Consider the following 12,633-nt stretch of genomic DNA (forward strand, 5'->3'; position numbering starts at 1 on the left):
TTGGAAGATATCTATATTTGTGGCCGTTCGAAAGAGAGGAATCCAAACAGAAAGTGAAAATAATTAATACCACATACAAGTAAACTTTTTTATAGATAATTTAAAAACAGCTGCAATGGTATCTTGACAGGAAACTGTCAGAGGTTCAAGCCAGATTTAGACAAGGACATGGATATCATTGCTCACATAAGCTGAAACTTGGTTGAAAGCACTGAATACCAAAAATAACTTTACCTGTGTTTTATTGACTATGCAAAGGCTTTCGCCTGTGTGGATCAAGACAAGCAACTTGCTAGCTAGAAGCAAAGAGGACTTAAAATAATTATTGATGAAGATCAAAGACCACAGCCTTCAATATGGATTGCATCTCTATGTAAAGAAAACAAGAATCCTCACAACTGAACCAACAAATAACATCATGATAAAGGAGAAAAGATTGAAGTTGTCAAGGACGTCATGCTTCTTGGATCAACTATCAACACTCATGGAAGCAGCAGTCAAGAGATCAAACGGCGGGTTGCATTAGGCAAATCTGCTGACAAAGACCTCATGCAAAGATGTCCATTTGAGGATTAAGGTGAGTCGGATGAAAACCATGATATTTTCAATCGTCACACATGCATGTGAATGTTATGCAATGAGTAAGGAAGACTGAAGAAGAATTAATGCATTTGAATCATGGTTTTGGTATAGAATATGGAAAGTATCATGGACTGTCATAAAAACAAATCTTTCTTGGAAGAAATACAGACAGAATCCTCCTTAAAAATGAGGATGACAAGACTAAGTCTCTTTTTCTTTTAACATGTTGTCAGGAGGGATCAGTCCTTGAGGCAGGGCAACAAGTTTGGTAAAGTATATGGCCAGAAAACATCTACTTCTACCAAATAAAAAAAAGTAGACGACCCTTAATGAGATGAACACATATAGTGGTTGCAACAATGCACTCAAATATGGTTATGATTGTGAGTCTGGGGCAGGACCTGTAGTGTTTTATTATAATGTACATAGGGTTGATGTGAGTCTGAATCAACCCAATGGCACCTAGCAACATCAATACAAAACATGAACAGGTTTATGTTACTAAATTTGAAAACATTTTAAGAAGACAATTTCTAGAAAATATTAACTCTAGAAAATGATTCAAAAAGAAAAAGAAAATATGAATGAATTAATCTAAAAGATACCCATATTTAAAGCACCAACGTTTAGAATTTTATATGAAATCATTTTCAAAGGAAACCTTCAAATAACAATCTCCCAAGGAATTAGAAAGTGGGGAAAAGACAAAAAGTGGTATAGTTACTATAGCTTTGATACAAAATTGTATGAGGACAACATGAGGAAAGGGAAATTAAAGATCAATCTTGCCAATAAACATAGATTAAATAGCCCTAAACAAAATGTTAGCAAATAAAATCTAATGGAATATGTAATAGCATATATGCACATATGTATGAATACATACATGTGGTTTGTATGTATACTTATAAATGCACCATGATCAAGCAGGCTTTATAGTAGAAATGGAAGGCAAGTTAAACACAAAAAAATATTTAACACAATTCACAATTGGTCTCATTAAGAGATTAAAAACGAAAAATAATGCATTTGATTTGTGGTGTTGGCAAAGAGTATTGAATATACAATGGTTTGCCAAAAGAAAGTGCAAATCAGTCTTAGGAGAAATATAGCAAGAATGTTTCTTAGAAAGAAAGATAACAAAACTTTGGAAATATCATCAGGAGAAGAAACCATTTAGTCATCTCATAAAATCATAAACTCACTGCTATCAAGTCAGTAAGGAGCTCTGGTAGCATAGTTGTTACGAGTTGGGCTGCTAACTTCAAGGTCGGCAATTCGAAACTACCAGCTATTCCGCGGGAGAATGATGAGGTTTCCTGCTCCCGTAAAGATTTACAGCCTCGGAAACCCTACACAGGGTCACTATGAGTGGGAACCGACTCCACGGCACTTAACAATAACAAATCAAGTCACTAGAAAAGAAAATCATGATTTTTAAAATAGAGGATCAATGAAAATGAGGGGTAGTATCCATGACTTGGACTGACAGAACACTCACAGCGATGGACTCAGACACATTAACAATCAGGAATATGGCACAGGACTGGAGGAAGTTTCCTTTTGTTGGTCACTATGAGTCAGGGTCGATTTCAGAGCAACCAGAGATATCTCGTTATGTGCAGATAAAGTAAACATGGTAAACACTGAGAAGACTGTGAATAGACTGAACTTCCGCTACCTGAAAAACTTGTTTTTTTCAGCTGTCAACTCCATTCTTGTCTTTGCATTTTCTTTTCCTTTTCACAGGGGGCTGGAGGCCTGAGAACTACATTTCCCTTAGTCCCTTGCTAGTTGTGGTTTGATTAGATTCTGCAGTGGTAAACACTGCTGGGGATTTAAACAATGGTAACAGGAGAGAAGCCATTTATTTCCTTCTTCTGCTTCTGGCTCCAACAGCAGCAGCAGTTGAAATAACTGTGTTGTGTCCCAACAACCAAGAAACACAGCATTCCTGTGTGCTAAGTAACACCATCTCACCTTTTTGCTTCTTTGCCTTTCAACAATTTTGTAATTAGTTCCCTGTGTTAACTTCCCTCTGTTTGAAATACTAAAAGCAGTTTCTGTTTTACTGTCTGGCTAATAACTGATACAGGCTCTGAGACAAACATCATTATTAGTGATGCAATATTAGAAGATTTGTCTGTGAAAACAAAAATAGAACAAATTTCCAATGAACACTGTACTGGAAAGCCTAGTTGGACAATAACATGAGCAAAGGAAATAAACTACACAGAATTAAAAGATGGCAGCAGAATTGTTATTAGAACAGATGGAACATTTGGCAACCCTTCTGGGTACTAGATAATTAAGTAAAAATCAATAGCATACTTATAAATAACATTTTAAGGATTTTATTTCTTAAAATAAAGAGACTATTCTAAGAAAATACGTTGTAGTGATAATGTGTTAAATGGCATGTCATTGTAGGATAAGCACTGGATTGCTTACTGCAAGGTCAGAGGTTCAAACCCACCAGCTACTACTTAGAAACCCTAAACAGGGTCCGCTAGGAATCTGAATAGACTTGACGGAACTCAACAACAACATGTACATAGAGATGCTATAGTTTGTTGTTTTTTTTCTCTCTATTTTAAAACGAAAAGCTACTTTAGGTCAGAGTTTAAAATTTTCTTTTATTTGTTAACTCAGAATGACAACAACAAAAAAATTATACAGTGTCTTAGACTGGGTTCTCTAGAGAAGCAAAGCCAGTAAAGCTTTGCTGTTGTTAGGTACAGTTGAGTTGGCTCTGACTCATAGCCACCCTATGCACAACAAAATGAAACACTGACCAATCTTGCCCCAGGATCAAAATTGGGGTTATGTTTGAGCCCATTGTTACAGCCATTGTGTCAATCCATCTTGTTGAGGGGTCTTCATTGTCTTCACTGACCCTCTACCAAGCTTGATGTCCTTCTCCAGGGATTGGTCATTCCTGACACCATGTACAAAGTATGAGACAAAATCTCATCACTCTCGCTTCTAAGGAACATCTTGTCTGTACTTCTTTCAAGACAAATTCGTTTATTTTACTGGCAGTCCATCATACTTTCAATATTTTCCACCAACACAATAATTCAAATGCATCAATTATTCAACCATTTTGTATTATTAATTGGTCTGCTTTCACATGTATATTAAGCATTTGAAAATATCATGGCTTGGGTCAGATGCATCTTCATCCTCAAACTGGCATCTTTGCTCTGTAACACATTAAAAGACAACAACAAAGCTTTTGATTGTGAATTGGGCAAGGTTTACAGAGCAGATAATTGGTTATACATTTGAAAATTCATACATATTTTTGTAAATCTTGTTCATTGCAATCCCTCAATGAAATATCACTTATCCCTATCCCACTTCCTACTTGTGTTTCTGGTTTCCATTCCTCCTTCATTCTTAACTCTTCTGAACTTTGTCCTTGAGTAAATGCTGCCTTTTGATCTCAAATGGTTTTTTATCCCAAGGTGTGCATACCTCACTAGTGTTATCATTCCCATTTAGACCTACTATTCAGCAGAAAATTGAGCATGGTGGTGAGTTCAGTTCCAGACTTGAAGAGTGACTAAGGGTCATAGTGTCAGGGATCCACCAATCTCTATCTGACCAATTGTTGTTGTTTGGTGCCACTGAGTCAACCTTCTGCACAAAACGAAACACTGCCATATGCACAACAGAACGACCCTATGCATAACAGAATGAAATACTACCTGGTCCTGCGTCATCCTCACATTGTTACATTTGAGTCCATTGCTGCTGCTACTTTGTCAATCCATCTCACTGGGGATCTGCCTCTTTTTCACTCACCTTCTATTTTACCAAGTATGATGTCCTTCTCCAGGGACTGGTCCCTGCTGGTAATATGTCTAAAATATGAGAGACAAGTTTTGCCATACTGTCTTCTAAGGAGAATTCTGATTGCACTTCTTCCAAGATAGATTTGTTTGTTCTACTGACAGTTTAAGGTACTTTTAATATTAATCTCCAACACCATAATTTAAGTGCATTATTTTTCTACTGACTTCCTTATTTATTGTTCAACGTTCACATGCATATGTTTGTTTTTGTTTTAGGTGGTGCTGAGTCAGTTCTGACAGCAACCTTATGCACCACAGAAGAAAGCACTTCCCGTTCCTGCACCATTCTCACCATTGTTACGCTAGGGCCCATTGCTGCTGCCACTTTATAAATTTGTCATCCATAGCTTGTCATGATTCATGCTGTCAAAAGTCTTTTCATAGTCAATAAAAGATGAGTAAACATCTTCCTGGTATTTTCTGCTTTTAGCCAAGATCTCTCTGACATCAGCAATATCTCGCCCCTCAGCCCCCATATATCTATCTATTGCTTGTCTGAAAATTTAGCCATGGGGGTGAGTTTGGTTCCAGTCCTGAAGAGTGACCAAGGGCCACAGTCTCAGGGGCTCACCAGTCTATCTGACCAGAAAGACTTGTTGTTTTTATGATTTTGAGTTTTGTTTCACATGTCCCCCAACTTTATCCAGGACCTTTTAAGGTGATCCTTTTCAGAGCTGTTGATAGTGGTAGCCAGGCACCATCTTTTGGTCATGGGTCATGTAGACTGACGTTCATGTGGTCTATTAGTCCATTGAACTAATTATTTACAAGCACCTTCGATTTTTATCACTGTTTTTTCCTCCAGATAGGGAGAAACCGATAATTACACCTTAAATGGCTGATTATGAGTTTTTAACACCCCAGTCGTTACTCACCAAAGTAGGATGAAGAACATTGTCTTTGTGGGCCGTGGTGTCCCATGAGACTATGGTCTGAGCCCCCAGATTCAGCAAATCATTCTATCAAGGTATTTGGTAATGCCCAAGAAGTTTTCATAATTTTGCCTCCTGCATGCCCCACCAGGAGTCCTAGTGTGACTCTGTGGGTTAACATGCTGGACTACAAAGTTGTTTGAACTACAAGATCAGTGGTTCAAGCTCACCAGCCATTCCTTGGAAACCTTATACAGGGTGGCTGTGGGTCGGAACCGACTAGACAGCACTTAACAACAACAACAATGCTCCACCACGTTTGTGGATATGTTTGCAAGAACAGTAAATACCCAAGTAAAAATATCCTCTATCAAATCTTTATATATTTGTGGGTATACTCCAAATCTCCCTCCCCATCCATTCAGCCAGTGTATCTATCTATATATCTACCCATGATGGTGGTGGTGGTTATGTGCTGTGGAGTTGGTTCCGACTCACAGTGACTCTGTATAGGGTTTCTGAGGCTGTAAATCCTTATGGGAGCAGAAAGCCTCATCTTTCTTCCATGTAACAGCTGGTAGTTTCAAACTGCTGACCTTGAGGTTATCAGCCTGATTCTTAACTACTATGCAAAAGAGCTCCTTATATCTACCCATAGATCACTATTATTGCAGGAATTTGTATGTAACAGCATTTACCTCTTTTCTCCTTAACTCTTGCATTCCTCCTGTGTCTCCCTCTACCGTCATCATTCTTCTGCCGACCTCTCTTTTGTTGTATATTGCGTTTCCCTTCATCAAAGTTAACACATATCTGCCCTCTAGTTCTGGAGTGGCACTGTAGGATAAAGCTCTGGACTGCAAGGTAGGTTTGAACCATAAGGTTGGTGGTTCAAATTCACCAGCATTCCTTGGAAAGCCTATACAGGGTTGCTAAAAGTCAGAACCAACTCAACGGCACTTACCAACAACACTCTTTAGTCAGTGAATTAATCCCCCACTCTTTAATACTTTAAAAAGGTCTTGTGCAGCAGATTTGCCTAGTGCAATACGCCATTTGATTTCTTGATGGCTGCTTCCATGAATATTGATTGTGTATCCAAGTAAACTGAAATTCTGGATAACATCAATCTTTTCTCTGTTAATCATGATATTGTTTATTGATTCAGTTGTGAGGACTTTTGTTTTCTATACATTGAGTTGTAATTCATACTGAAGGCTGTAATCTTTGATCTTCATTAGCAAGTGCTTCAAGTCTTTTTTGCTTTCAGCAAGCAAGAGTGTGCCATCTGTACAGTGCAGGTTGTTAATGTCACATTCATCTTCATATTGTCCAGTTTCTCAGATTATTTGTTCAGCATACAGATTGAATAAGTGTGATGAAATGATACATCCTGATAAGTACTCTTCCTATTTTAAAGCAATATTCCCTTATTCTGTTCAAACAACTGTGTCTTGGCCTATGTATAGGTTCCTCATGAGTACAATTAAGTGTTCTGGAATTTCCGTTCTTCACAACGTTATCCATAGTTTGTTATGATCCACAGTCACGTGCCTTTACACAGTCAATACAGCACAAGCTTTAAACCAAGATTCATCTGACTTCAGCAGTGATATTCCTCTTCTGAATCCAGCTTGAATTTCTGGCAGTACTGTAGGATAAACACTGGACCACAAGGTCGGTTTAAACTACAAGGTCTGTGGTTCAAACTCTCTAGCAGCTCTTCATAAACCCTAGACAGGATCACTCTGAGTTGAAACCAACTCAACAGCACTAAACAAAAACAACAACCCTGTCAATGTACTACTGTAATCATTTTTCAATTATCTTCAGCAGCATTTTATTTGCATGGGATATGAATGATATTGTTCAATAATGTCTGCATTCTGTTGGTTTACTTCTCTTTGAAATGATCACAAACACAAATCTCTTACCGTTGATTGGCCAGGTATCTGTTTTCCAAACTTCTTGGCATAGAGAAGTGATTATTTCTAGGGCTGAATCATTTTGTTGAAACGTTTCAGTTGGCATTGAATCAATTCCTAGAGCTTGTTTTCACCAATGCCTTCAATGCTGCTGGGATTTCTTCCTTCAATTCAACTATTGGCTCTTAATTATATGCAACCTCCTGAAATGTTTGAACACTGGTGCAGTACTATGTGTTCCTTTTTGGTGCAGTACTTTGTATTCCTTCCATCCTCTTTGAATGCTTCCTGCATCACTCAATATTTTTCCCACAGAATCCTTCAATAATGCAACTTGAGCCTTGGATTTTTTTCTTAAGTTTTCTCAGCTTGTGAAATGCTGAACATGTTCTTCCCCCTTTCTAACTCCAGCACATTTCATTATAATACTTACTTTATCTTCTTGAGCTTTAATATTAAAAAAAAAATTATCCTTTAATATTTGTTTTCAGCCCTACAATTTCATCATTTCCACCATTTACTTTATCTTCTCTGCTTTCAAAGGCTAGTTGCAGACTCTTCTGAAATCTATTTTGGTCTTTCTTTCCTGCCTTTTTAATGATCTTTAGCTTTTTTCATGCATGTATTGTTGATGTCATCCCACAATTTGTCTGGTCTTTGGTCATGAGTATTCAATTTGTCAAATCTGTTCTTGAGATGCTCTCTAAATTCAGGTATAATACACTGAATGCCAAATTTTGACTCTTGTGAACTTAAATTTCAGCTTCAGCTTGAACTTGAATTTGAGCAATTGATGGTCTGCTCCACAGTCAGCCTTTGGCCTTATTTTGACTGATGATATTGACCTTGCCTGTCATCTCTTTCCACAGATGGAGTCATTTCAGTTCCTGTGTATCCCAATTGGAAAGCTCCACCTGTATACTGTTGTTCCTTTTATGTTGTTGAAAAAAGCTATTTGCAATGAATATGTTATTGATCTTGTAAAATTCTATCATGCAATTTCCAGCATCATTTATATCGCCAATGCCAACAACCAATCCCTCCTCTGTTTCCAACTTTTGCATTTCAATCACCAGTAGTTATCAATACATCTTGATGACACACTTGATCAGTTTCAGACTGAAGAAGTTGGTCGAATTCTTCAATTTCTTCATCATTGGCTTTTGCGGTTGGTGCATAATTTTGAATAATACTTGTACTAACTGTTCTTCCTTGTGGGGTTTAAGTAGTATCCTATCCTAGCATTGTATTTCAAGGTAGATTTTGAAATGTTCTTTCTGATGATTTGTCATTCCTGGCATAGTAAACCATAGGATTGTCTGATTCAAAATGGCTGATACCTATACATTTCAGCTCAGTAATGTCTAGGATTTAGATCTTTATGTGTTAAATTTCATTTAGGATGACTACCAACTTTCCTAGGTTCATAATTGGTACACACAGAGAAGTATGTATCAAGAAAATGGCTCACACAGTTGTACATGTGGACAAGTTCCAAGTCCCTGGATCAGATGTCAGGCAGGGGCTGGTGATTCCAAGATTAACAAGTCAGATGGCAGGCTTGTGGCTGCAGTGGGGAACAATCCAAGACCAGCAAGTAAGATAATAGTTTTCTGAGTACCATTAGGATCCACAGGCAATAGTGCAGGCTGCTGGCTGGACTACAAAGAACTAGAAGATCAGATGATGAGCCAGATTCAGACCCAGCAAAATCAAACACGTCTAGCCTGAATATTCAATATATTGAAAGCAGGCCACACCCCCCAAGGAAATTTCCTTTCAATTGATTGGCTACTTATAGCAGAGCTCCTCATTATATTAGAGTTTAACATGGGGGATTACTACATCTTAACTGCCAAGCCATTAAGAATCCTGACCCAGTCAAGTTGACACTCAACCTTAACTATCACATTCAGTAAATTAAATTATAGGAGGCAGAAAAAATTGTATAGTGAATGAATAGTACTTCTGTGGTGCAAATGGTTAAGTATTGGACTACTACTAATGAAAAGTTGACATTTCAAACTTACCCAGGGACATCTCAGAAGTAAGTTCTGGCAATCTGCTTTAGAAAGGTCACAGTCTTGAAAACCTTATGGAGAAGTTCTATTCTACACATGTGGGATCACCATGAGTCAGAGTTCACTTGATGGCAACTGACAAGAAAAACAAATATTTAATGAAAGAAAAAAACATTTCTGAAAACAATGACAATAATTTGACAATATTATATGTCCTTTTTTCTTTTGTGCCATGCTTATTTCATAGTTTGATTTAGAAAATACAATAATAATTCTATACAATAGACTATTAATTCTAGGAACAAGCAAATGGGTCTACACAGTTGGTTTTGTTCCACAAAGACTTTAGCATCCTGGGACATTAAAAGCTTTAGGATATACTTCTGAACGAGAGTGAGGAGCTAAGGCTACTGATGTTTGTACTTTAGGAAAAATGAGGTATTCTTAATGACTCTTAGAGTTCAGTTTTCATTTCTTGGAGGGAACAGAACTTTTACATAGCTTGAATAAAGGATGTAAATCTCATAGAAGTCAAAGACTGAAGTCAAAATTCAAATGGACTGCATGGGAATGAGAAAACCTCTAGGGACCAATGTTTTTTCTGTTTGTAGTCTGTGGGGAAGGTTCTTTATATGGTGTTATACAGTAGGTACGCAGTGAAAAACATGTCTAAAATGGTCATTAGCCATGAAGTTGGCTATATCCCCCAAGCAAATGCCTCACTCCTTCATACATTTATTGTAATCTCAGTAAAATAGTAGTTGCCATTATTAACTCCAAAAATTCTTTTCCAAACATCTTTATACCATTTTCAGTTCTAGAATTCTGGAGTTGGTGAATTATTCCATATTTGTAAGCTGCTGTTTTTCAATAAACCCACTAAGCAGAACATTTTACTTGCATGTTTCTTAAAAGAAGTTGCCAAAGAAAGTTAAAGTCGAAAATAAAATTAAATTCTATAAATTAATTTTAAATTTTAGTTCTAAAAAACAAATACACTCAACTTGACATTGAGTCATGAGCTACCAAATATAGAAGTTAGGTTTCATAACTACAAAGTTCTACTTTTTTAGACCACCACATCTTATAAAGAAATCTTCTTTGAAAACACCATGATTATTAATGATGGAGGTGGTGCCCCTTTGGATTGAATAGTTCCACTGACAAAGTTATTAGTCTTCTTTATTGTAATGTTGAATCAGGCCACATTTATTCTAAAGTGGTTGTGGTTGTTTGCCACAGAGTCGGGTTTGACTCAATTTTGTATAAGCTTTTCAAGGCTGTAAATCTTTATGGGAGCAGAAAGTCACAAATTTCTCCCATGGAGTGACTGGTAGATTTGAATTACTAAACCTTGAGGCTAACAGCCCATCTAGTAATCCACTACACTACCAGCGCTCTCCTTTATTTGGTGGTGGTGGTGGTAGTGATCGACCCTGTATAGGGTTTCCGAGGTTGTAAATCTTTATGGGAGCAGAAAGTCTCATCTTTCTCCCAGAAAAGCTGGAAATTTCAAACTGCTAGACCTTGAGGTTAACAGCCCATCTCATAATCCACTGTGCTAACAGGGCTCCTCTTTATTCTATGGTGGTGGTTATGTGCCGTGGAGTTGGAACTGACTCATAGCGGCCCTGTACAGGGTTTCTGAGGCTGTAAATCTTTATGGGAGCAGAAAGCCTAAGGCTACTGATGTTTGATTTTCTAAATCAAACTATGAAATAATACTGCAAGGTTGGTGGTTCAAGCTCACCAGCTGCTCCTTGGAAACCGTATACAGGGTCACTATGGGTCAGAATCGACTTGATGGCACTTAACAGCAACAACAAAGTGCATATACAAGTTATATTTATGTTATACTGTAGCCCATTAAGTGTACTTAATGTTGTTGTTAAGTGCTGTTAAATCAGTTAGTCTCATGGTGACCCCGTATAGGGCTGTGTAGGAGTGGCTGATGGGTTTGAACCACTAATCTTGCAGTTCAAACCAACTTTGTGGTCCAGTGCATTATTCTGCAGTGCCACACCAGGACTCAATTCACAATAAAGTTAAAAAAAAAAAAAGATTTAATTAGTTTATACTGATAGAAATGTGTGGAACATGTATGAAATCCTCAGTGCAGGATCAGGAATGTAATGTTGAATCAGGCCAGATTTACTGATATGGAGGCAGGAAAGCAGAGATTATGAATTCAGTGCAATAGCTCAAGAAAGTGAGAGTGACTTTATCAATTTACTTGGTTGGTGACTGAAACCTGGAACCAGAGGATGATGGCAGCATGAGGTGACCAAAGTGGTTGTGGCTCTTTCATAGCATTATGAGAAAGTTTGAAATATTGTGAAAATTATAAAAATGTGACACAGAGACATGAAGCAAGCATTGTTGTTAAGTGCCGTCAAGTCAGTTCTGACTCATAGCGACCCTGTATAGGATTTCCAAGAAGCGACTGGTGGTTCAAACTGACCTGGTGGTCCAGTGCTTTATCCCAAGACTCCTGAAGTGAGCATATATTGTTGAAAAAAATGGTACCAATAGACTTGCTCAATACAGGCTTGCCACAAACCTTCAATGTATTAAAACTCTAATATTGGACAATAAAATAAGGCATGCCCGTATGTTTATCCCAACTATGCATTTCAGAACTGTAGAAATAACCACAGGATGAGCTCAGGAATCTATTGGGCTTGCTATTAAGTAGACCTGAGACCAACCTCAATAATTACTGGACTTTCACAAGTCCGTACTCTGAATGGATGATCTTGGTGGTGCTTTGGGCCGCTAGGAATTTGTGCCAGTTTAGAGTCAGTGTCCTATAATCCCCACAAAATTTGGTTATTCCACTTTCACTAATGCATAGTTTCCCCGGTAAATGACTGCAGGTCCCTTTGAAAAAAGTTAGGAGGAAGATTGGAGTCCTGGTGTATCACTGTAGGATAAGCAAGGGACTGTTAACCACAAGGTCAGCAATTCAAACCCATCAGCTACTCCTTGGAAACCCTACGCAGGGTCTCTATGAGTTGTAACCTAGGTGACCAAACTAAACAGCAACAGCAATAATAAGAGGAAGATTACAGCATAGACTTTGGCTGTGTACCAAGTTCCTTCCTCAAGGAAACCTGGTCTCCCTTTACTCAAGGTATTCTGGGTCTGAGAACCAACTCAAGTCTGGAAATTGATTAGGGGGACAAAACTCTCTACTTTGTGATTCATAGACTTCTGCTCATCACACCAGAACTTTCCTGCTTATTCAAATCATACTAAATGCAAACTTCAAACGAGTGTGCATCTAATTGTTGCCCATTTTGTCAACCACAGCCACCTCCTGGTGTGGTGATTAAACACTACCTCTTGGTCACCTCCTGGTGTGGTGCTATGG

This window comes from Chrysochloris asiatica, unplaced genomic scaffold, assembly GCF_000296735.1.
Source record: "Chrysochloris asiatica unplaced genomic scaffold, ChrAsi1.0 scaffold00215, whole genome shotgun sequence".
Lineage (NCBI taxonomy): Eukaryota > Metazoa > Chordata > Mammalia > Afrosoricida > Chrysochloridae > Chrysochloris > Chrysochloris asiatica.